Genomic DNA, 17,507 nt, shown 5'->3' with positions numbered 1-17,507 from the left:
GGTCTTGTTTGTAAGCATTTGGGTAAATGCCCAAAAGTGGGATTGCTGGGTCATAGGGGAGTTCTATGTGAAGTCTTTTGAGGAACCTCCATACTTGGCCAGCACTTTTGTACCTCTGAGAAGAGAGAAAAGAAGACAAATGAATAATCAGGAGCTATTTGTGTTTTGTGGCTGCCGAAATTTAAAGGGGCATGTACATATGACCATATAAGAATTGAACCCCAAGATACGGACACAAGAGGTCTGTCTTTATTGTTATGTTTTAAATACACCATGTGATTTTATGTTTTTGTTGTTGTTGCTGTTTCTTTTGTATGTTCTTTCCCTTATGGCATATCCCCCTGTTGTCACTGTACTTGATTTTGGTATCCTACATCTTATATATACATTTGTCTAATCTAGGGAGGGGAAGGGGAATAACAAAATGCTGACACAAGGACACTTGATGACCCATTGCAACAAGGATACCCACAGGGCAGTATATTTAAGTGTCTGTAATTATTTTTTGCTGATTGGCCTCATGAATGTGCACATATGCACATCAATTTAGATGTCTTAACAAACTTATTTCAGTTATAACCTTTATTTTATATGACCTCATGTAAGTGTAACATTTCTAATGCCAGTTGATACTGAAGAAATCTGTATTGCTGTTCAAATATGTGAAGTGTAGACTTCACCTGTTCTCACCTATCATGCTAGTTAATAGCCACTTAATTAACACTTTCATAAGAGGCAGTTACACAGCACAGTCCTTTCTCATGGAGTCTTTAGGAGAGAGCTCCTTAACAGAAATACTAGGACATGAGCTAAGGAAGGGGTAACATTGTCCAAAAAGAAATATACTCACTAGCTGACTTAAGAAATGGTAGCCTCTCTGTACATCTCCCTTCTAATAACAATTTTTTAAAAATCATGAAAATAAAAAGAAATACTAGGAAGAGCTTTCCTGCTGGTGGTGTGTCAGCCAAGTGAACGGTGTGGTGAAGAAGCACCAACAGAAAGTTTGTGGCCATTGGTAGACACCAATGCCTCCTCTTTAAGTCTCTGGGCCCTTGCAGTATAGTATTGGGTGGCTGCAGGCTAAGTTTCTATTGCTTTGTCCCTGGCCAGGGCAGCAGTTCTTAGGGCAGCACCTCTCTTGCGCAGCAGGGTTCTTTCTTACCAGAGGCAGGCCTCTCAAGAATCCTTTGGGGCTTCGATCCTTGTTCATGGGGACTCAACTGCTGCCTGGGTTTTTATAAAACATTCTTCATAGTTTATTACCCCCCCCCCAAAAAAAGACACCTCTCAGTAATTACCTTTTCTGTATAAATTGTCCAAATTTGTTCCCACTGTATTACTAGTAGCTAGAGGCTTTTGATTGATAAATCTATTGATTCTTCTGTCATTCTCAGTCCAGATTTGTGAGTACATTAATGCCAAAGCAAAGTGTCACATACTCAGAATGTTTTGACTTTTTTAGAGTGTTTTGTGCTGATTTCCCAATGTAGTAGTCTGTGAGGTACCTGTCTACTGAGTACTTTGAGTACCAGTTTTGTACCAAACCCTGCTAGTGGCTAGAAATACAGCAGTAAGCAAAGGAGACATAGGAAGGAAGGAACAAAGTTGTTTCATAGCTCTTTGGACACCCTCCCCACAATGATTCCCTTCAGTGGTTTGTGTGGGACTCTTGATCCGACAAGCAGAAGCATCATTTAAAATATCAGCTAGCCTGTGGAACGTGGGAAGCTACCTGGGTTCATTACAGCAGGTATAAGTGTATGAAATTAAATATGTAATTGCCCTAGAATGGAGCTTTAAAGGTCCATGTGGATATGAGAATTAACATTGTAAATACTTTACTATAAAAATTTAAGCACATGCTGTATTAAATCTGGACCATATGCTACTTAGTCTAATGTCTATTTTAGCTGTTGCACTACACACAAAGAATGTGTAGGAGCACCAGGTTTTCAAATAACATAATCTCCAGTGGGAGCTGCTGTTGTGCTTCCTTATTTAACACACAAAAGCACTGACATCTGATCCAAACTAATACTCATTCCATGTTTGTAGGCAGGTCTAGGACTTGTGAAAAGTTAGAAGCTTGTTGGGGATTCTTGTTTTTTTTTTTTTTTTTATAGAGGAGCTATTGGGATATTGTATGTATGTATATGTTGGTTAGGCCTTTTTTCTTTACCCATACTAAATACCTTGTGACTGAATATTTATTTTCATCAGTGTGAATATTAAAGAAAAGTTAAGCAGAAGCAATCTTAATATCTTGTTGATTACATTCCAGGAAAAAAAAATAAAAGAAATGACAGAACATTAAGCCCGAACACCATTTGCTATAATTACCCTGTGTATAACTGTTAGCTGTCAAGCTTTGATTGAAACTTACTGAAGGTTGACACCAGCTGCATGCATTAATTGTCTCTGCAAGCAAATGCACATACTGCAGTCACCATTTGGAAGCATACTCTTTTCCATGTAATTTGTTATAAAGACTTTCTGATTGAGCTTGAATGAATGCTGCATAAGTTTAGTTTTATCCTTTGCCCCAGTTTTAGCAAACAGAAATCCATTTAGCTAAGTCTTATGTTTCTGTATAAAAGTGGTATTTCCAAATTTTATAATAATTAACCAATTGTGAGATTACAAGTATTATTTTTTATTTTCTACTTTTTGTTCTTTTTGTGATATATAGGATTTTGAACTCGGGATCTTCTACTTACTAGGCAGACCTCTATCACTTAAGCCTACTCCCATCCTCTTTTTGTGTTTAGTTATCTCAGCTCCCAATCCTCCTACCCGTGCTTCCAAGGAAACTAGAGCCTCCTTTTTTGACAACTAATATTTAACTCTTTCCAGAATTCCAAGTTATGCATTTGTATATTTAGTAAGGTATTTTGGTTATATTTGAACTTCAGCTTCCAGTTGGATTTCTCTATAATTAATATTTAATCTTTGCAATATAAAAGTATTTTGAAAAGCACCAAAGTACAGCTGTTATTGTCTGATTCAAAGTGATGAAAACCAGTGTGGGGGTTTATTTGAACTGTGCAGTGTTATTTTGGTAGGTGAGTGACTGCAGTGTTTGACTTGCTAGGTAGTGCATGAGGCACAAAGCAGGCTATGCCAGTCTTTAAAATAGATTCCTTATGTGTATTGATTATAATCTGAATTTGAGCAGTATAGATTAGGAAAAATTAGGCATAGTAAATAGCAGCCAGGAATTTAAAAACTCAGCCTGAAGCAAATACAGAAGACTGATCTTCACCCTTTAGCTTCATTTTAGGGGAGAGACTAGGAAAAATATGGCCTGGGAAATGGCGTCCAGGACCTCAGAAACAAAGTATTGAGTAGCACTGTCTTTGTTGCTTTATGACTTGTTCAGAAATTTTCATTTTGTAAATGAAGTCAGGGACCCTGAGTGGAAAGTCCCTACTTCCAAAGGGAATCTTCACAACCCTCATCTGGACCTGGTGACAAATTGAACTAACATTCTAGGTGGAGGCCAATAGAAGATTCTTACTCCTTTGTCACACCACAGGGAGCATCTATTTTGAGGCCTAAAGTGGGGGGGAGGGGCAGGAAGTGAGTGCAGTTTAAATTTATCTAAATACTTATACTGAGAAATATTTCAATATCTCTCAGGTCTGAAAATCTGTAGTAGACTTTTGCTACTTTGTAGCAGCCCAGCATTTCTCTCCTTTACTAAAAAATACTCTAGTGTCCACCAGGAGAGCACAGGCCCTGTTCACACAGCTGCTCTGCCTCATCCGTCTTGGTCATGGGAACTTGGGTTTCTCCATCTGGGCTTTCCAATGGGAGCTAGACGGGGCAGCAACGACAACAGAGGTCTCCAAGTGGATGCTTACTCCTTCCTCCAGACTTTGCCACTTGATCCTCCTCTTTTCTACCTATTGTCTTTCACAGCCTCGCTTTGGTTTTCTCTGAGAGCCTTCTCAAAATCCCAGCTCCTCACATCTTCAGTTCTCAAAGTCCCCTTATTCTTAACTAACTAGAGGTGATTTTAATTGCCTTTGACCTTCACAAGAACTTTAAGAAGTGTAGTTTGAGCCAGGCGTCGGTGGCTCACTCCTGTAATCCTAGCTACTCAGGAGGCTGAGATCTGAGGATCACGGTTTCAAGCCCAACCCTGGCAAGAAAGCCCAGGAGACTCTTATCTCCAATAAACCACCAGAAAACCGCAAGTGGTGCTGTGGCTTAAGCGGTAGAGTGCTCGCCTTGAGCTGAAGAGCACAGGGACAACACCCAAGCCCAGAGTTCAAGCCCCACGACCCTCCCCCCAAAAAAATGTAGTTTGGAAGATATAAATTGTATAGATGCCTATAGTTCCATTTACCAGTGCTCTAGAGTTGAAAGCCACGATTGGCCACTAGTTGCTTGTGTGTCTTTATTAAGAGGTAAATTGAACTAAAGTATTTGTTACCTTGATTGTTTGTTTATTTTGTAGTTATATGAAAATAAACAAAGTAAGTGTTTTTCTCTCGTACTTTTAAAGTGATATGCTAGGGTTTGACGTATGAGAAGACTAAATTTAAAGAATTACAGCTTGAAACTCATTCAATCAGAATAAAATGCAGTTTAACCACTGAAAGCATTTGAGAGTTTTCTCTTCTTTTTCTTTTGTGTGATGAGACTTAAGCATAAATAAAATATGCACATGGCTGTCTATTTGTTTTCTTAGCTGTGCAGCCTGGCATTGGGTCTAGAGACTCTGAAGTCCAGCTAGGCAGCTCTGTGCAAGGGCTTTACTGCAGTTTCTGGCAGAAACAGTATGTACTATATCAGTACAGTAAGACTCTTCACACATCAGAAGCCCTTCAGCTCCCTGGCCTTATGGGCCAGGAATTTGTGAAAGCCACTGAACAGCATTTGTTTTTTGTTTTCTTGTTGCTCCCATAGCCAGAGTTGGGCATCAAGATGTGGCCCTTAAATATTCCTTTCCTCTTGTTCAAACCCTTGAGTTTCTATTTGTTATGCTTAACCTTCACATATTGGTGTGGTTGGCACTTGGTGGACTCTTAGTCCTCTTTCTGACCATCTTAGGCTTCACTAGAAAGTAGACATGATAGTAGGGAATGGCAGCCACCTCTGTAGGCAGTACCAAAAAAAAAAAAAGGGCAAGGCCATTTGTTTCCTATTGAAACTAAGATAGTCTGGGAGAATTTGTATTGAAAAGAAATTAAACATTTCTCGTTCAGTCTGAATATGAACTAATGAAATGGAAACTGAGCATTTATATTTAGATCTGTCAGTTCATAGTATTTGTTTTAGATCACTGTCTTTATCACATCTTTTCACCTTGGGCCTCTCAACAGCCATCAAATCCATCTTTTATGAGGGCATTCATGAAGAATGCTTGCTTGAATATTTAGGAAATGTTAATTATCTAAACCATTACACTCCAGTAGGATAAACTGTGGCACAGGAGTAGTCACAGCAGCAGCTTGTTTTTTTTTTTAAATGCTTGTCTATTAAATATATTATGCATCATGTCCTTGAATATATTTAAATACATCACAATTGAATATGTATGAATTTATTTTCAAAGAAGATATTAAAATAGTTGTAATGTACATTACCACTAAAACTAAAAGCATTTGGGATTTTGAAAGTATGTCTCTACAGTGTCATCTGTGTGTGTGTGTGTGTGTGTGTGTGTGTGTGTGTCTGTGTGTGTGTGTGTCCTGTGCACATGCACACCATTTGCAAATGCTTCAAATTCTGTATCCTCAGCTTTGGAATGAGTAATGTTGGGCTGAAGTTATAATGGGAACATACAGAACAGTTTCATTGGCTGAGGATACCATGGGATAATACTAAAAGTGACTTCAACACGGGAAGATGAAGTATTTTTTCAAGTATAAAAGAAAATAGTGGGGCTGGGAAGGTGGCTCAGTGGTAGAGCGCTTGCCTTGCATGCCTGAGGCCCTGGGTTCGATTCCTCAGCACCACATAAGCAAAAAGAAAAAAGCCGGAAGTGGTGCTGTGGCTCAAGTGGTAGAGTGCTAGCCTTGAGCTGAAGAGCTGAGGGACAACGCCCGGGCCCAGAGTTCAGGTCCCACGACCGGACCCCCCTCAAAAAAAAAGAAAGAAAAAAAGAAAGAAAGAAAATAGTGCCTTCGTGTGAAGAGGTTTTTTGTAATTATTTAATTTTTGATGATACTGGGGTGTGAATTCAGGAACGTGTACTTATGAGGCACGACCACTTGAGTTACCTCCAGCCCAAGCAGTAAAGTATAAAGAGACTTCTTATAGCAAATAGTAAATTTCACTTAGAAAGTTGTATGTTTTGATTGTTGGCCCTTGAGAGGAGGTTGACGCTATGGATTTTCAGTTTGGTTGTCATTTTACTTTCCTTGACACATCCATATAATCATCTAGAGTTACTGTTTGAAAACTAGAACAGTGTATAGTTGAAATTGGAAGTTAGGGGGACAGATGTGTGAGTGCCAGAGTAGGTCCTCTGGGCAAGATGGAGGGGCTGGAACCAGCAAATTCACACTATTGTCTTTCTTCCAAGAAGAGAAAGGAAGTGGTCAGCACAAGGAAAAGAAGAGAACAGGAAGTGGAAGTGGACTCCCTTCATTACCTTTCTCTGCTTTCTGCCAGAAAACCCAGGGTACCACATGTGCTAGATATATGCTCCTTTAAACCACAAAGCAAGAATGAGACATTGCCTTCAAATTTACGCTGCCAGTTACAGCCACTACCTAAAAAGAATGACATATACTCCCTGAGGTAGCTGTGTCTACTTTCTACTCATGGGGCCCAAAGGAGTCAGAAAATGCAGAAAACTAAAAGCACAAATCTGAAAAACCACTTTAATCTACTCTTGTAAAACAGGAATAAGATACTGTACGAATGGAACAAGCAAACAGTAAAAGATAGGAGTCTTCCTATATAGATTCCTTAATCCATGTGCATGGGTAAGGAGGTAAGGAGATCTGAGTTTAAGTATATATTAATATGGCAAATTACTAATTTATTAATTATGGCAGGGTGTTTAATTCTCTCAGAGTTTTTCTTTAAATGAAAATGATATAACTACATTATGAAGTTGTCTTAAGGATTATAATGTTTGCTGCCCTCTTTGGGGGGTTAGGGCAGTACTAGGATTGAACTCAGGGCCTTGGAAGGTATTCTTCCTGTCATGCTTCCAGCCACTTGGTTATTTTCAAGATAGTGTCCTGCGTTATGCTCCTGTCAGCCTGAACTTTCATTCTCTTACTTGTGCTTTGCCATGTCACTGTGGAAGACAGGCTGACACCACTGCACCTAGCCATATGCTTCCTACATAGCTGGGATAACTGGTGTCACCTTACCCAGTTATTAATTGACATGTAGTTCGTGAAGTTTTTGTCCAGGCTGCCCAGGAACCACTGTCTCCAATCTCTGCCTTCTGAGTAGCTAGGATTATAGCATACACTACTCTGCCTGGTACATTTGTTACCTTTTAAACCTCTTTCTACTCTATAAAACACTGTATTCATGTGAATTATACTTTGGAGCTTTATATTTGTGGCTGGCACCTTTCTAGTGTGGCCAGTTCTAGGCGAGAGTGATACATCTTTCACTAGATTCTCAACAGGCACTCCCTTTGCTGCTAGCTGGACTGAAAGTTTAGAGACTTGGATTATGGTGTTGGAGATACAGGTTTGCTCCCAATTATCTTTGTACTTCTCACACTTCCTAGCCAAGTATACCCAAAGAAAAACACACATAAAATGTGCAAGCCACCATGTTCATCATCTCTAAAATCACATCATCTTTCATAATTTTTATAGAATTTTACTTTATTGCTGATTAAGGTGTTAAGGAGGGAGAGAGTGCCTGTTCTGTTTATTGTACACTCTATCCTTGGGGGAGCACACATCTTTAGTGTTAAGGAAGAGGTATTGCCTTTGTGAGGCCTGGTAGCCCCTTTGGGAAAGTTCTGTGAAATCCTATGTAACAGATTACAAGGAATCTTGGCCTCATTGCAAAGTTAAAATAGATAACACACTTAATTTTATGTGTTTTCAGATTTTATGCAACCCTTATCCACAAGAGCCAGTTATAGAGTAACAAGTTGTATTTATTTAAAATACTCTTGAAGGTTAGTCTTTGGTACATAACATTCATTATGGTCTTCTCTCCACTTTTTTTGTGTGAAGATGGCATTCTATCATAAGCTCAAAGGTCATTAATACTTCTGGGTAAGAATCCAGGGTACACGCCTGATGTTATTTGCCTCCTGCTTATTTTAAGGCTTGCCACAGTGAAAGCATATACTGTAAAAGAAAAAACACTGCATAATCATAGAACAAAAAATACCCAAGTAAAAGGGAACTAAACCATTAACAGATAAGATGTAACAATTGTAAGAATGTATGGTGTAAAGATGAGGTAGGTTGGAAAGTGCTTTGTTGGGGCCACTGATGAAACACATCACTCTTTCCTAGGATGCCTGTAGAGGTTCAGGATCAGTAACTGTGTTAGAACATATAGGCCAGAAGTTAGGTTTCCAAAAACAGGGTATAATTGGGATATTTATAATATTTATAATATTTGCTATGGACTATTCCCTCTCCTATTTTCCCAATACAAACTTGTATAATTTGTTTTACCAGCAACATTGTGCTAGAAGTATCTTCTAAAAAACAAAAAAAAACACATTTTCAAACCTATAATTCTGTACCTGATAAACTGCTATTCAAGAGTAGCAGCAGAGTAAAGACATTTTGGATAGGCAACATACAGGAAAAATTAGGCTCCTAAATGGCCCTACTTTAGAAAGATAGTTCAACTGACTATCTTTTTGGTCAGTCAAAGATGTATTTGCTCTCAGCTATCTTAAATGAAAATTTGAAAATTAAGTTATTAGAAAATAAATTTGAAGTATAAAATTATGGGCAAAATAAAAAAATGCAAGAATAGGTCTGTAGGAAATTGATGTGTGTATTTAACTTATTCAAGTGTAAGGAAAAGGAAAAAAATGAGGCCAGGAAGTTAAGAAACAGTGAGCAAAGGGAATTTCCAGTTATAGAAAAGAGACCTCTTTATATTTATCCACTGAGAGCAAATACATTTAATGACAAAGAGCCATCCATGGCTATAAACTTGTGAAATGTCAGTGCTCCAGGGGTTGATCACAAAAGTTTTGAGAGAAGAAAGACAAGTTGCTTGTAATTGAGCTGTCAAACTTGTATAATGTTTCATCAACAATATTGTGCTAGAAGTATCTTCAAAAAAAAAGCAACAACAAAAAAGTAACCACATTTTAAATCTATAATTCTATACCTGATAAACTGCCATCCAGGAGTAGCAGCAGAGTTAAGGACATTTTTGGATGGGCAACGTATAGGAAAAATTAGCCTCCTAAATGACCCTATTTTAGAAAGATAGTTCAACTGACTATCATTTTGGTCAAAGTAAATCTTTGCAGAAATAATGGGTATAAAGTAAGTCCAGTCAACAGTCATTCTAAATTTGACCAGGAATACAAATGACTCCTGAGGAAGGGCAACCTGAATATAATAACCTCTGTCTCTCCTGAACCCTGTGTTCACAGAAAGAAAATAATTAGAACCCCCAGTAAAACCTCCATAATTTGCCTCATCTTGTTGAGGAAAGCCATGTTTTTAAGCAATGGCAAGAAAAATGGTTCCATTTAATCTTAAATCTAGAGGCTTTTTAAGTTCCTTGGAGTGGTGAGATCATGACATTTATAAAGAATAAATTGTAATTTTTCTGGGCAGGGAAGGTGGCTCAGTGGTAGAGTGCTTGCCTTGCATGCATGAGACACCACAAAAGCAGAAAAAGCAGGAAGTGGCACTGTGGCTCAAGTGGTAGAGCACTAGCCTTGAGCTGAAGAGCTGAGGAATAGCACCCAGGCCCAGAGTTCAGGCCCCACGACCAACAACAACAGCAGCAAAAAATGTAATTTTTTAGCACATCTCTTGGTATCACAATAGTTTTTTTTTAATGAGTTGAAATGAGTATTAAAGCAGTCTTAGTTGCTACTTACTTTAAGGTTACAGTCTATAAATATTATGGGCAGAGAAGTGTAGCCGATCAAGGAGGGTTATAGATGTGCAGAGAAATGTGTGGCTCTGCTGTACCATTAGCCAGGTGGAACTTAATTTAATTATGTCTTCTTTACTTGTAATCACACTAGGCCAAGTGCTTACAATTATTGTAGAGGTGTTAAATTCAAAAGTTCAAGTTTAGGAGAATCAATAGTAAACATAAACCCTGAAACCTGTATTTGAGTTTATTCTCTAGAGCTTAACTGTCAGAGATAACTGTCAGGAAAATGAAAAACATGAATAGTCAGAAATTTTTAATAGGGAATGGGACATAGTATAGGGAGAATATGTGGAAAGGTGTAAGTTCTCATGTTTTAGATTTATTCTACATACACACATTTTGATAGAACAGATATATTTTTGTGTGTTTGCTGTATTAGGGCTTGAACTATGGGCTTCACATTCTTGCTTAGCATTTTTGTTTAAGCTTGGTGCTCTACTACTTGAATCACATCACCAGTTCAACTTCAGATATTTCCTAGCCCAGGGTTTCACTGATTCAGTCCTGTGATGAAGTTTTACTAAAGAGATTTAATCTACATAATTGTCACTGGATTGTATCAGTAGTGCCTTAAATAAAGTAAGATGGAAGTTTGTACTCCATTCTTAGCTTTAAATTGAATCATTGGTTTAGACAACACAATGTTGAGTGAACAGTTATTTGTCACAGTATTGAGGTATGCATCTTTCTTTTTCTGAAAACATTTTTATACAGGCAATTCAATAGACAGTAGGTGAGTCCAGCTCAATTTTATTTTAACACATTTGAAATTCAGTTCTGCATGTGGTAAACTCATTCCTTGCTGACACAGGTGATGTTGTGTGTGGTAAACCTGGTGCAGGTGTGAGTATAGGGCTGCAGAGTCCTTTCCCAGCACCGTGCTCCCAATAATAGAATCCATTGGCCATTTGGAGTTGACTCCAACACAGACATCTGTGTGCAGTCATGAAGCAGGTCTCTTCTCCGTTTCTGAAGAGCAACTCATAGCAGAGGGAGCTAGAGAGAATATAGACATGCCTGCTTCAGCAAACCATGAGTCTGCTATATTCAGCGGAAGTACCTGTTGCCATAGCCACCACTTCAGTTCTCTCTAAGTGGTACTCCTAGGTACCTTTCCTCAATCAGTTTCTGCTATGTGACTGTAAAAAGTTCAGTCCTTCTTCATTCTGGCAGAAGTTCCTCACTTAGGAAAGAGTCAGTGGGTTCATGGCCAGTCACTAACTACTGATGTAGTAGTTGTGGACATGGAGATTAGAACTAGTTAGTTGCATCAACTAATTATGGGACTTGGATCCTGATCTTTAATATGAAGAGTTTTTTGGAATTAAATGTGGTATTATATGAATAGAGCTTGAGGACAAGCAGTTGCTCATTAAATTTTAGCTATTATGAAAAAATAGGGTACCAGTGGCTGTTAATTTGCTCTAATGCTATTTCAACCTGGCAAGAGTGTTCAGTGCCATGTTTGTGGAAATAATGCTTTCTGGCTAATGTGTCTAAGGGAGAGAGAGGTCTGCATGATCCTGTAATCTTTAGGTAACCTCTCTGTGGTAAGTTTAACACTATATTAAAGTATTTCTATTAGAAAACAATTTGACTCAAACCCTTTTCAGGTAGTGCTGAGCTTTATCATGTAAATGTAGCTCATAAATTTAATGTTGGCAAGTAATTAGTATATAAACCATACTTTAAAGATACTAGATAAGTCTAATGTATCTTCATGACATTTGCAATGATCTTACCTAAGCACTTTGGTGAACAACATGAACTGAGTAGACATGGAATGCTGTTATTCTATCCAATTACTGTGTCACCTGAGCTTTTTGACATTTCTTTTTCACCCATCCCTGAGTTACCAAGTGATCTAGTAACTTTCCTAGTCACTTTTGGTTATTCAACAGAGAAAAGTACCCTCTCATTTTTCCCAGTTTAAAACTTGACTCATGTCTAATTCAAGAGTATAGTCTTACTTTATTTCTAGCCATGCTGGATTAACAAAGAGCAGGTTTGCCTTTCAACCTAAAATAACTGACAATATTGGCAAATATATGAGACAACTATTTTAAACATTGAATTTCAGGTCTCTAATCTTGAGAGAAAAGACTCAAACAAGGATAAAATCACTGCATCTTTCTGTGTGTAGTCATTTTCTAAATTATAGTACAAGAATGAAGAATCCCAGCAGTCTGTGAACATCTCTGAGGAGTGAGTGACTAAATTGGTGAGTTACAGTATAAGGGAAGAAGTAAATGCACAGAAGAACCATTCCAGAACTTTAAATAGAAGTTATCTTTAACTTGTTTGAATACCAAGATGTGCACATCAAACCAGACAAGGAACAGTTAGGAAACTACACAAATAGTTCTCAAAGTTCACACAAATTCATAATAGCAAAGTAAAGAAGACATAAAATCACTGAATTAAGTAGAAATCCAGAAGGATTATGCTTTAAGAGGGCTATATTATTGTTAAGACATGAGGTCTCTAGAGCTGTCCTAACAAAGTTTAAGAACAGACTTCAAAGACTCTCCTTGCTCACCAAGGAATTTAACTGCCTAGTTGAATGGTATAATCTAGCACAGAGTAAAAATCACATGTCTAAAAAAATTGGACTTACAGTGGCAAAACAGAAAATATGACCCATGAGAAGAAGCAGTCCATAGAAAGAGGCAATGAGATTTGCAGAAAAGAGCCTCAAAACAGCTGTCATACTTCTACTAAAGCATTTGTAAAGAAAAAGGCAAACCTAGTGAAAGAACTACTTGATAAAAGAACTACTTGAAATATCCAGGACTAAGATATTTAATCTCTGAAATGAAAATTTTCTGCATGGAAATAACAGCAATAGAAATTGCAGAAGAAAAGCCTAGTGAATTTAAAAGTACAGAAATAGAAACCTCCTAAACCAGAGCACATAAAGAAAAATCCCTTTAAAAAGTAATGAAAAGTGCCTCAGAGACCTACAGGGTATAGTGTCAAGTGATCTGAATTACAGTGCTAGCAGAGAAGGTGGGGGAGGAAAAAGCCATGTCCAGTATTTTTCCATAATTGGTGAAAACTAAAGTCTTAGCTCCTTAACACTGCTATTCAGTGTATTGTATGTACTGTCCTGGGAATACTACTTTATATCATTTCCTGTCAGCTTTATTCTCTCACAAAACCCCAGTTGAGAAAGCAATTGCAGATCAAGTACTAAAAGCTTAAAGGAATATCACCAGCAGGAAAGTAGCATAGACAAAATGAAATACTAGAAGTGTTCAACCTGAAGAAGATAAGGAAAGAGCAAGCAACAAAGGATAGATAATAAAAATGGGAAACCATGGCAAGATGGTAAGTTTAAGCCAAACCATATTGGTAATCATATTAAATGTAAATTTTCTCAACAGTGCAATAATAAGGAAGAAATCACCAGACTGATTAAACAAAAAGTCATGTGATGTTCATAAGAGCTAGTTTAATGATAAAGACATAATATAGGCTGAACAGATGGAAGAAGATATAACATTGGTAATAATGCATAAGGAAATTGGAGTAGATATGTTAATCACAGACAAAGTAGATTTCAGGGCATGGAGTATTATCAAGGATAAACAGACATTTTATAATAACAATTGAATTTGTCAAAGAGACACAGTAGTCTACTATGTGCGTACAACTTTGAAAAAAGAATTTCAAAGTATATGAAATGTTAAAAAAATTCAGAAGTTTTAAAAAGAGAAGAAATCTGTTTTGGCTTGAGATTACATAACTGAGTAAGAAAAATCAGTGAAAATACAGAGCTGGAGCCGCAGCTTAATTGCATAAGGCCCTGGGTTCCATCCCCAGCACTGTTAAAAAGGTTCAAACATAGAAAAGTTGAACTACATTACTTGGTTTGTTTGGCATTTTCATGGCATTCCACATGACCACCATCGTTTACATTCTTTTCAGGTTATACACAGAATATTCATCAAAACAGAACATTTATCTCAGTGAGCCATCTCAAATTTAAATAGTTAAAATAATAAGGAATACATTCTTTGACTCCAGCCAAATTAAATTATAATTCAACAACAGAAAAATATGAAATATCTTCAGATACTTTGTCCTTTGCCATGCAGAAGCTCTGCAGTTTCATACAGTCCCATTTGTCCAACCTTTTTTTTGATTTGTTGTGTATCTGGGTCTTTATTAATAAAATTTCAGCCTGTGCCAAGGAGCCATAGAGTTTCTCCTGGGGCTGGGAAGGTGGCTCAGTGGTAGAGCGCTTGCCTTGCATGCATGAGGCCCTGGGTTCAATTCCTCAGCACCACATAAGCAAAAGAAAAAAGAAAAAAGCCGGAAGTGGCGCTGTGGCTCAAGTGGTAGAGCACTAGCCTTGAGCTGAAGAGCTGAGGGACAGCGCCCAGGCCCAGAGTTCAGGCCCCACGACCAGACCCAAAAAAAAAAGAGTTTCTCCTATTCCTTTCTGTAATGTTTTCAGGGTACCTGCTTTGAGGTTGATGGAGCTGACTTGATGGAGTTGATTCTGGTGCAGTGTGATATATAAGGATCTAGTTTTAGTTTTCTACACGTGTTTAACCAATTTTTCCAGCACCATTTACTAAAGAGGCTGTCTTCCATTCTATCTTTTTAGCTCCCTTATCGAAGATTAGGTGGCTATAGGTCTGTGGGTTCATTTCTGGGTCGTCAGTTCTTGGAAAAAATTATATTTAGTAAACCCAGACCCAAAGAAACATAGGTCCCATGGTTTCCCTTATATATAATAACTAGTATACACATAGGATAATCCTATCAGACAAACAGAAAAGGTCAAAAGCTATGTACATATGACCATATAAAATGATGCTAAGTGAAATGAATCCCAAGATAGGGACACAAGAGATTTTATCTTTGTCACTGTTGTTTTTTAATGTACTATGTGATTTTTTTGTTTCTTTTGTATGTTCTTCCCCATGGTATAACCCCTGTTGTCACTGTATTTGAGTCCGGTGCCCTGCATCTTGTATATACATTTTTCTAATTTGGGGAGGGGAAGGGAAATAACAAAATGCTGAAACAAGGATACAGGTTGACCCATTGTAATAATGAGATGTACAAGACACTAGGTTGAAAATGAACTTTGCAACTTGGGGAGGAGGGCAGAGGGAGGAGTTGGGGAGGTGGGATGGTAGGCAAAAAACAAAGGAGGGGGTAACAATGCTCATTAGAAATGGACTCATTACCTTACTCACGTAACTGTACATCTCTGTACAGTATCTTTACAATAAAAAAAAACATTAAAAAATGATTGAAAGATAGGCCAACACTGCAGATCCTACAGGTGATACTAGAAGATGAGGAGCAACTTTATACCAGCATATTCTCCAGTTTGTGGGACACAAGGTTACTAAAACTGACATGAGAAATAGAAATCTGAATTCCTGGATTAATTAAAAATTTCTCACAAAGAAAACTAGAGGCTGGGAGGACATGGCTTAAGTAGTAGAGTACTTGCTGTTAACAGTTGCAAGCCCATGAGTTCAAACTCCATGGTTATCCTCACATACCTCTACCCCCACCAAAACCAAAAACAATCCTTTGGGTCCAGATGATTTCTGGTAAATAAGATATGTAAGGAAGAAATACCACCAGTTTTACTCAGGCTCTTTAAAAAAGTGGCATAGAGGATACTTTTCAGTTTATCATAAGGTCAACATTATCTTCTTACCAAAAGTATATATATATAGAGAGAGATCTATATATAGATATATAGATACATCTCTATATATATACATGTATATATAGGAGAGAAATATGTAGACTACTTTCACATATTAGCACACCAAATCTAATAATACATAAAAATACATAAAAGATATAGTGCTATTTATATCATTTATAAATCAACATAATGAACCATATTTACAAAAAAGGAAACTTTTTAATGATGATGCAGGAAACGGATTTGACAGAATTTAATGTTGATTCATGATTAAAAGAAAAACCTTCGTAAATTAGAAACAAGGAAACTTTATCAACATTGACAAAGAGTCCCTTTATGAAATACCTGTTGCTAACATATATTTAATGATGAAAAACTAAATGATTCCCTTCTAAAAATGGAAAGAAGCCAGAGATGCCTACTTTATTTTCTGTGCATCATTGTAGTGTAGTGTGGGTCTAGCTAAAGCATGCCATAGCCTGGTAGGAGAAGCTTTTGTTGGCAGCTGTCTTTAGAATCCTCAGGTTCTTCAGCCTTGAACAGTCAGGCTCTGGTTGGGGACACATAGAAATCTTAATTGTCATCTCATTCCTGTTGGAGGAAGGATTTCAAAATCATTTTGACCATAGGTTTAGCAACAAAAGTCATTTTAGAACAAATTTCATAAAGTATTACTTCATACCACTAAATAAACAATAAGCTTAATTGATGCAGTCTGGATTTATATATATATGTATATATATATATATATATATATATATATATAGTTTTACAGTTTAACTTATGCCTCACTAACTGATTTAAGAGACTAGCCAAAACCAATTTCAAATACTTTTATATTTTGCAAATGATCAATCTTGGTTTTGTCTAAGATAAAATGAAAGTGAAATAGAATGTATAACAGTATTTAAATTTGATTATATTTAATTTCTGTTAAATGAGAGATAAAATAGAAGAGCTTAGAACTTACTCTTTAATTGTCCACTTTGAAAATAGAGCTGCATAATTTACAGTGCATCCATTTATGATCAATTAACTTGATTTTTCAAAGTGAAAAAAATGACACTCTTCAAGTTAATTTACCATTCTAACATTGTACTTGGCTTTAAATAATGAGTCATATCCAAATGATTACTGAGTGCCAACATAGTGTTTGGTAGTTTAGGAATCTTATAACTCCTAAGTTATAGGAGGACATTATAAATAATGTGTATTTTTAACTATGTATATAATGTGTAGGTGTGTGTAATTATTAAAAATTGCTTCTCAGGACAGTCATGGAAATGTCCTCTGAAACAGTTTTTTCTCAGATCTATTTTGACTTGTGTATGTTACTATATTTATCTTCATCTTAGCCTTTGCTGTGAGGCTTGGTTGTTTTATTGTAAGCAGCTGTGCAAACTTTTAGGGAAAAAAAATGTTGTTTTGTACTACTGCCGTCACTCAGATTACATGTGTGAGAAGCAAACTAAAAGCTAGTAGAACAAGAGGACCTATTCGGTGTCATTCCATTTTGTGATGATGTTACTCCATTTCATGATGACATCACTACATTTCAGGATAGCATCAAAGAAGAGTATAAACTTAAAACTTGTGAGTGGGGGCTGGGAAGGTGGCTCAATGGTAGAGCGCTTGCCTTGCATGCATGAGGTCCTGGGTTCGATTCCTCAGCACCACATAAGCAAAAAGAAAAAAAGCCGGAAGTGGCGCTGTGGCTCAAGTGGTAGAGCGCTAGCCT

General features: G+C 37.2%; 1 protein-coding gene and 1 pseudogene across 1 annotated transcript in view; one reads left to right on the top strand and one right to left on the bottom strand.

Annotated features, from left to right (window-relative positions):
* Nucleotides 1–17,507, top strand: part of Auh (AU RNA binding protein/enoyl-CoA hydratase) — a 154,248-nt gene that overhangs the window by 99,251 nt on the left and 37,490 nt on the right. The gene's annotated exons all lie outside the window — the stretch shown is intronic.
* Nucleotides 4,684–17,507, bottom strand: part of LOC105993183 — a 23,601-nt pseudogene continuing 10,777 nt past the window's right edge.

Source organism: Dipodomys ordii, unplaced genomic scaffold (assembly GCF_000151885.1).
Source record: "Dipodomys ordii isolate 6190 unplaced genomic scaffold, Dord_2.0 Scaffold93, whole genome shotgun sequence".
Lineage (NCBI taxonomy): Eukaryota > Metazoa > Chordata > Mammalia > Rodentia > Heteromyidae > Dipodomys > Dipodomys ordii.
This window is presented reverse-complemented; position numbering and strand designations above follow the sequence as displayed.